Raw genomic sequence first — 9138 nt, 5'->3', positions numbered from 1 at the left:
CAACTTATTGACAGTAGGGATGATCTTGGTACTTGGTAGAGATGAATCAGCTGCTACTAGAGGCATCAATACTGATCTTAGCAGTTGACATAGCTTATTGTTGCAATTCACCTTGTGGAAGACAAGAACAAAAATAGAGAAGTTATGCAGCTTTGCTAATGCTCATCAAAACAAGAAGATTTTGAAAGCAACTTGATTACAATGGCAACTAAGATCAATAGCTCTAGCTCTAGTGAACAAGGTTGGCTTCAAACACAAGCTAATATTGAGAAACTTAGAGCATTAATCGATTGGTATATTGCTCTTATGAAGGCGGTCAGAGAAAGAGCAAGACTTGAATCAAATGCTTATGCTTATGGCCAACATGTATATGTTGATGGTACACACTATCATCTGCATGCATCTTATGAATATGAACAACAACAACATGCAAATGAACATGAGCAGTATGCAAGTACATCTAGACAGCATGTTAATGCTTATAGATATGATGCACCATGTCATAATGTAGAGTATCACTCCATTGAACCTTGGCAACAAAATGGCTATTATGGGCAACATGCTTATGCTTATGAGCATCCACCTTTTCAACAACATAGTCATGATTATACATTTGAACCTTTCTTAATTGAGCATCCCAGTTCTTATGGACGTGATAATAATGGTCATGCTTATTAGTACTCTTCTAGCTTTGATCAGCAGTAAATTCATAACTACCATGGTATCCTATATCCCAATCAGTTCATACCTCATGATTACCCAAATGTAATGATGAGTTCTTTTCAAAGTGCTGATGATGAAGAAGAGAGCAATGAGCAAGCTGAACAACAAGACTAGGATAATGAGCAACATGATCAACAAGAAGATGAGTAAGAAGACAAAGAAGATGTACAAGAAGGGAACAATGAAGAGCAAGATGTACAAGCCGATGATATCTTAGTTGATGAATCACATGAAGCACTCACAGATGTAGATGGTTATGCTGAAGGTTTTAGACTCTTGGAGAAACCCCATGATGATATTATTAAGCATCAATTTACACTTAATCAAGGTTTACAATAGCCATTGAATGCATTTGATAATGAGTACATTGATCATGGTTATGATGACTGGCATATGTCAAATGATGATATAATACATGATTTGGGTATACATGAATATGAAGATGGCATTGTGCTTCCCTATGATCCGGGAGATTATGGATGTGATTATGGACTTGATCATGGGGATACTTCATTGTATCCATTAAATCCGAGTGGATTGAAGTATGTGGTTGATGGGCATTCTCTTCTCTTGGACAATCATTATGATGGAATACATTTTGATCCAAGAGGTTAATGGATTGCTTGGGATCTCATTTAGAACATCATCCTTTTTTTTTTTTGTAGACTCTTTTGGCTGAAGATTGGTTATCAATAGCCATATTTTAGTGCAGGGAAGATTGTAGACAGCTCACTATTTTACAGCAGATTTTACTCTAAACTTTGAACAACCAAACCCAACCTACATAAGCTGAAAGCACTTACCAAGAGCTCCATCTTGATGTGTAGCATGCCTTCATCGGATTTCTCTACAGAAAGTTATCTCAGATTTACTACAACAAGGGCCTGTAGTAAACAACTTGCTGTCCACTATTTGCAACTCACATTTACTCAAGATATTTGGGTCAAAAATTCAATTTTATAATCCCCCAATAAGGCCCATGTATCGTAGGTACCCTAATGACCCATCATATGCAATAATACTTCTTCATTCATTAGTATACCCCTGTAATAATGCAATAGAGTAGTACTCTGATTTGATCCTGCCCAGTTATCATAAGTGCCCAAATTGTTTTTGAGGGAAAAAACCTTCAGGTGGGGATGGAATGTAAGAGAGGGGGATTTAATCATGGGGAAATACTAGCTATCTTGGCTGGTATATAAGGCGTTAGGGACTTAGTTTTTGATCATCAGATAATAATACAAGCCTCCTTTCATCTTCACCTCTCTCTCCAAGCTTTCATGGCTTCTTCCTCTCTCTTTCTATCTTTCTCTCTCCTTTTCTAGTCTTTCTCTCTTCTCGTCACTCTCTTTCTCTCTCTTCCTACAATATTTATCTCTTCTACACACTCTCTCTCCTCTTGTTCTCTCTCTCTCTCTGTCCTCTTCTTGACAAAATTAGGGTTTGAGAAAGGAAAAACAAGCATATTGTAGAAGTTTCATGTTAATTTATAGCTAAAAAGAATATGCCCAAGTATTTTGGTTTGAGGTTGTTCATACTGTTCTTAAAATGTACCCAACTCTAAATCATAGGGAGTATAAATTGGCAACCACTTAGGGATCCAATCCTAACCATCACCATTTGTGCTACTCATGAGTGTAGACCTAGGTGACTAGGTGTTCCCTAGGTCTCTCTCATAAGAGAAGTGCCCTCACCTCATCCTATGAGGATTGACTTGTAGGTTTCTAATGACACATCTATGGTCTTTATCTTGATACTAGCATTGAGTCGAGACAATCTTTATTGCACGAGTCATCAAAGACTCGAGGCAAGCAAGCATCACACTTGGTTTCATGAGAGTGAGAAAGAAGCGGGAGTTGAGCATCGATCCCTTTGCTTGTAAGGCATAGCCTCACATTGGTCCCTTAAAATGGTCGACTCTAGGACTTGACTCTAGAATGGTCATGATTCATAGCCCTTTCTTACATTTTTGGAAAAAGTCATCTAGCTAATCGAGTTTACCTAGCTGGATGGTTTTATTAGGAAGGCCATTCACATGCTTCCCATTTGTGGATGTAGCATAGTTTAGTTTTTTAAACAAACATTCTCCTCATGCTACAAAACAAAATAAGTGAGATTCTTCGATTAATCTTAGCATAGGGTTTTTGGTCATGTTTCTTATGTACGAACATAAAACATTCTTTTGGAAAACAATGCATTTATATGATTGTAATATTTTTAAATCCACTCCAAATAGCAAAAGCAATCAAAAAATTGGTTTGCTACTCTATCTTGTTTATCTCAACCTTCTAATGTTAAACCATACATGATTGTAATATTTAATCCACTCCAAAGAGCAAAACCAATCAAAAAATTGGTTTGCCACTATCTTGTTCATCTTGGCCTTTTGATGCGAGACCACATTGGGATGGTACATGTTTCCCTGCCTATCAAGAAGCGGGTATGAGATTATATAATCCGACAAGAGTCCTACTAGTTCTTATCTTAGATGGACAACCTCACATACCTAAGTAGTGTGGTCAATTGTCTTAGGTAGTTTTATTTTTACTCTAGGTAAAGAGTTTTTGGGCATGCCCTTCGGGATGACACATTGCCTTAATCCCATGATGTTATCAAAGACAAAACATCATAAGTATCATTTAAAGGATTTTGCTTCAACCAAAATCAATCATGCAGATTTATTGAATAAAAACACTCCTTTCTAGAAAATGTCTAAGGTAACTTTTTCAATGGAATTCAATAACTTCTATTCTAATTAATAATATTGTAATGAGCTCATGGCTTGAGCTTAATCTATATGTGTACATACATATATATCTATATACGAAGGTGTTTCAATTAATTTTTACTTATTGAAAGGTGAGAAAAAGAAAATGAAACAATTTACTTATCATATTCAATTAAAATATGGGAAAGGTAAATAAAACTCACATAATTCATAAAGGGATATTTTTCTAAATAATTTCTAGATTATTCCAAAAAACTATATTTACTCAACTATTTAAATGATAAACTAAAATAGAATCTCTTCCTAGGAGTCTAACAATCCTAAGGATAAGTTTTTGAAATTTTTGGATAAATTTATATAATTAAAATATAATTTTTAAAATTTCTCAAGTTTCTTTACTAATTTAGCTAATAACTTAAGGAAAAGCTATATTTAATCTCTAATCTAATTTAATTGTAGCTTATTTTATCTATCTAAGATTTTTTACTTTTTAATTAATTATTTATAAATTTATGCTAGTTATGCAAGCTAAATTTAATTTTAGCTCTAAATTTTTACCTTTTGATAAATTTCAATATATTTCGTTTCTATTAAGTTTTAGTAATTAATGAATTTAATTTTAATCAAGAAGTAATGAAGAAAGGTTAAGTTTAATGATAATTTAAGAAGAGTTTTAAGCTAAATTTTTAAATAATCAATTGATTTAATAAATTTTAAAAGTAAAAATAAATAAAGTGGAGTCTTTTCGATTTCTATATTTCAGACATTAGGGGTGGAGGAGGGGCATGCAACCTCAATGGGCTTTTATGGAGCCATGGTAGTCAAAGTAGAATGTTGAATTGACATCACGAGAACAACCACTATCACTTCTTTGCATATTTTCACTCACCCCCCCCCCCCCCCCCCGCCCCCCTCAAGCATGACTTGATTTGTTGGTGCGAAGGGGGGAAATATTTTAAATAAGCAATTTATTTAATAATTTTGAAAAGTGAAAATAAATAAAGTGGAGTTGTTTTTATTTCTATATTTTCGACATTAGGGGTGGAGGAGGGGCATGCAACCTCAATGGGCTTTTATGGAGCCATGGTAGTCAAAGTAGAATGGTGAATTGACATCATGAGAACAACCACTATACTTCTTTGCAAGCATGACTTGATTTGTTGGGGCGAAGGGAGGAATTTTCCCCTTCGTTCCTTTATCCTTAACGCTTATTAAAACTTTTTCAAATTTCAAAAGTCTTTTTCTTTTTCTTTTTCTTTAAAAATCACTAATTGTAATTAAAAATAAAACAAACAATTAATGGGGCCTAAAAATCCAATCAAAATAAAAATAACATAGATTTTTTTTCTAAATGAACGTGTTTTGGTTAAAATTTCTATTTACTTAATTAACAAGAAAATTATGATTATGTAGAAAATTAGTAATAATTCAAAAATATTGACAATAATTTAGGATAGATCTAAAAATTAATAGTAAAATGAAATAGTTTTAAATAATATATAATCATTTGGATAAATTAGAAAATTAATAAATAATTAAGGTAAATTTAAAATATTAGTATTAAATGAAAATGAAATAAAAATAAGATAAATTAGTATTATTGAAATAAAATTAAAATAAGTCAAAATTAAATCTAAATAAAATTGGGATAACTAAAATGCATTAAAATAATTGGGATAAAATTATATCAAAATATTTTACATTTGATAAATAAAGAATGGATTAAAACAAATTAGTTTACACATGTGCATAAGTATTTAAAAATATATAAGTATTCAAAGATATATAAGTATAAGATTTGGTAGTTTGCATGAAGGATGAGAAAATTTAGTGTAATCATATACACATTTATTAGGGAATTTTACATATGTTTAATTCTCTTCCCCTTAGAGAAATTGAGATGTCCTAATCTCAAGAGAAACTATGGGTGATTCTTTTGGAGGATGGATCCCTCTATTAAGGTCACATCTTCTTTCAAAAAATCATTTTACGTGATTGGATATTCCTATAAAGTATGATATCTTAAAGGCTTTTCTATGACTTCCAAGACTCTCTTAGGTTGGTGGACCTTAAGGATTCCTTGAGATGACATTACAATTTCTTCATCATTAAAGACATGGTTAGAGTTAGAAATAAGACGTTAGCATGTTTACATAAAATACATTATGAATCTTTAGATGAGGAGGCAAGGCTAATTTGTATGTGTGTGTTTTACGGTTCATAATATCTTGGTTAGTGATTTATGAATTTTCTAAGATATAATGAAATTTTCTTAGGCCAGACCCTTAGAAAGACCATGTCTCCTCCCTTAAAGATTTGATTTGTCCTTATTGAATCTATATAGGCCTTCTACCGATTGTGGGCTACCTTTATGTCTTAATGGATTGCCTTGACTTGCTCTTGCATATCATCTAGCATTCTTTTGGAGGCTTCAACCTTCATAATAGGGTCATAAAAGTTGAGACAAGCACATAAAAGTTGAGACAAGCACTCTTACCCATATAATGCTTGAAATGGTGTCATCCTGATGCTTTATTGAAATGAAGCATTATAGGCATATTCCACCAATGGAAGGCATTTAATCCACCTTTTTTTTTCTTCCTATTAGTAGGCTCTCTAAATATTCTCCAATACTTGATTAGCTCTTTTTGTTTGCCCCTCAATTTGGGGCTAATAGATAGTGCTGAAACATACTTGGGTTCAGATGGCTTGAAAGAGACTAGTCCAAAATTTGGAGGTAAAAAAAGGATGTCACAATCATTGTCTATTCTTTTCGAGAGCACATGTAATCAAAATATCTCCATGATAAATATCCTAGCGATATCTGAAGCCTTATGAGTTTTTTTTAATAGAGATAGCATTAGCTAGTTTGATTAGCATATCCACAATCATTAGTATAGAGTTACATCCTCCTTGCATAGTGGATAGACCCACAATAAAATCCATGTTGATATATTCCCATTTCATTAGGGGAACATCAAGAGAGTGCAATTCAATAAGTAGTTTGACCCTTTGGTAGTTCAAGAATTGGCTCACATACCTAAGAGTATCACCTTTCATTCCTAGCCAAAAGCAGCTTCTTATTACAATGTTTAGGATCTTTGCATAATTAGCATATATAGCCACTAAGATGTCGTGTACTTTCCATAAAATATTCCTTTTAAACTCCCAACTTTGTGGTACATACAATCTTAGTTGATAGTACAAAAGTTTGTCTTGTGAAGAATATACTTCTTAAGCTTAGCTTCATCCCTTGGGGTTTTTCTAATAACTAGATAACCTTCTTGATCTCAAGGCATTCTAGGTCATTATTAGAATCTTTAATTGCCATAATATCAAGAATGAGATAGTTGAGAATAGAAGCAAGACTTGCGAGGATCCCTTACCTTGAAGGTTCTTTGATTATTAGGGCATTTAGGATGACTTTGTGGTTAAGAGCATTGGCCACAACATTTTTCTTGTTGGGGTGATACTTGATCTTGAAGTTAAATTATTGTAGGACTTTGATTCATCTTCTTTGTCTTATCTTGAGATCTAGTTAAGTGAAAATACATTTGAGGCTCTTATTATTAGTGATAAGAGTGAACCTTTGACCAAGTAGATAATGACACCAAAGTTTGAGAGGATGAATGATTGATAGTAGCTTCAAACCATGTGTAGCATAGTTCTTTTCATATGGTTTGAGTGTTCGAGAAGAGTAGGCCATGGTTCTCTCCTTTGGAAAGTACACATCCCAATGCTACAATTCTAGAATTTGTGACAAGTTTTAATTCTTGGGATAAGTTGGGGAGCTTTAGTATTAGAGCTGTAGTGAGACATACCTTTAGCTTATCAAAGTTCTCTCGCTCCTTAAGAGTCCACACTATCTTGATTTGCTTCTTAAGAAGCTTGATCAATGGGATAATGAGATGAGAGCATAATTATTAATAAAGATGTGATACCATCCTATGGGTCCTAAAAATATCCTAATTTCTCAAACACTTTGAGGTGTGGTCAGTCCTAAACATCCTTCACTTTGATTAGATCAATAGAGATACTTGCTATATCATTGTAATTTTGAGGGCATATTGTAAGAGGATAACAAAGTAGGAGTGGTAGCCTTCCACTGTCGGACCTTGTTTCCTCAAATTCAAGAACTCATCCATCTTTTGAATTTGGTAAGATGTAGACAAGTATATCCCTTAGAGTATCACCTTGATTGGCTTCCAAGTTTGGGAGGTCTTAGTGTGATGGACTTGTTATGGCACCATTGTCTCCACTAGAGATAATGCTCTCTAGTAAGATAGAGTGTGGCGATCATAGCATGGTTGGCTAACTCATTTCAACAATAGAAAAGTAATCCTCCATTCATTCGATCCACGTCCCATCATTCGTTTCAATTCTGGGATCCTCATCATTGAACTTAAGAGGCTTTACTTGCTTAAGTAGAAATTTATTTTCCTATTGGAGTTAGACAAATTGACTAGAGGTGAAAAGAGTTTTATAGAATTGGCATGTGATTATTTACACTACAAAAAGCTCAAGTTTTATTGCATGAAATATTTACTTTGCTCGTAGCTTGAGAATAGCTTTTTTTTTTAAACACTAGTTAGAAACTTAGTCATGGAAATAAGCGACGAAGCTTCTCATGAACTTTGAAAATATAGTAATGACTAGGATGCTCTAGGAATCCTTAAATGACAAAATTATTTTGCTTGTTTCTACCCAAATGTGCTATTCTATTAAGAGGGAGGATTCTAGTTTATAGACTCATAGATATATTGAATATGATAGATATTTTGATAATTTATATTTATTATGGCGTTCACCCTAGGTTCTCTAAACAAGAATATTTTGATAAGCTTTAGTTCTTCCATCCATGGAATTCACTTCAAATTATCCTCAAGGTAGCTAGCCTCTTGACATAGAGGAAGTCATAGATGCCATATCAAGGCCATTGCCTATCCATGTAGTAACTTGGGGAACATTAGAGGCTTTCCAAAATCTAAAAGAAGTCTTCTTGTCAAGAGTAGTCCCATGAATGAAGGGTAGATTGGTACATTGTGCGCAAAACTAGAAAATCATGCCATGGTTCATTTTGTATATATATTGCAACCAAATGAACTAATTTGAATCATAAATTTTAAAGATAAAACTATATATAGAGAAAAGAAAAACCAAATACATTATTCCATTTATTTATATACAAAGGCTTTACTCTGAAGCCAAACACCTTATACACAGATTCGCCATGATACTGCTCTAGGGAAATAGAGTAATACTTAGATGGTCCACTCATGATGTTTAGAGCCAGATACTTTGTAGGAAGATTAGAAAATCTCTCTACTTGATAGATTCTAGCTATTCTACATGATATTTAGAAGCTTGGGATTGATAGGCAAATACTATGTAGGAAGATTTTAAAAATCCCTCTATTTTGGAGAACGATCAAGAAATCCCTCTACTTGATAGCTGGAAGCTTGGGATTTATGGTCAAATACAATACAATTGGGTCAAATGACCCATGTTACTCTCCCATGTATCCACTCAACTCGAGTCATAGCCTCACCCTTGTGGTATTCAATAAGGTTAGGGGACTTGGGTAAAATCCTAAAAGTTGGACAATGTTGAGCCTTTCAGCCCAAATAAGTCTCCACAAATCATACCCTAAGTTATCGATATGATCAACACATATGTAGTAGTTAGGG

The sequence above is a fragment of the Lygodium microphyllum genome, chromosome 23 (genome assembly GCF_053477565.2).
Source record: "Lygodium microphyllum isolate KBCC chromosome 23, Lygodium_microphyllum_v1.1.10, whole genome shotgun sequence".
NCBI lineage: Eukaryota > Viridiplantae > Streptophyta > Polypodiopsida > Schizaeales > Lygodiaceae > Lygodium > Lygodium microphyllum.
This window is presented reverse-complemented; position numbering follows the sequence as displayed.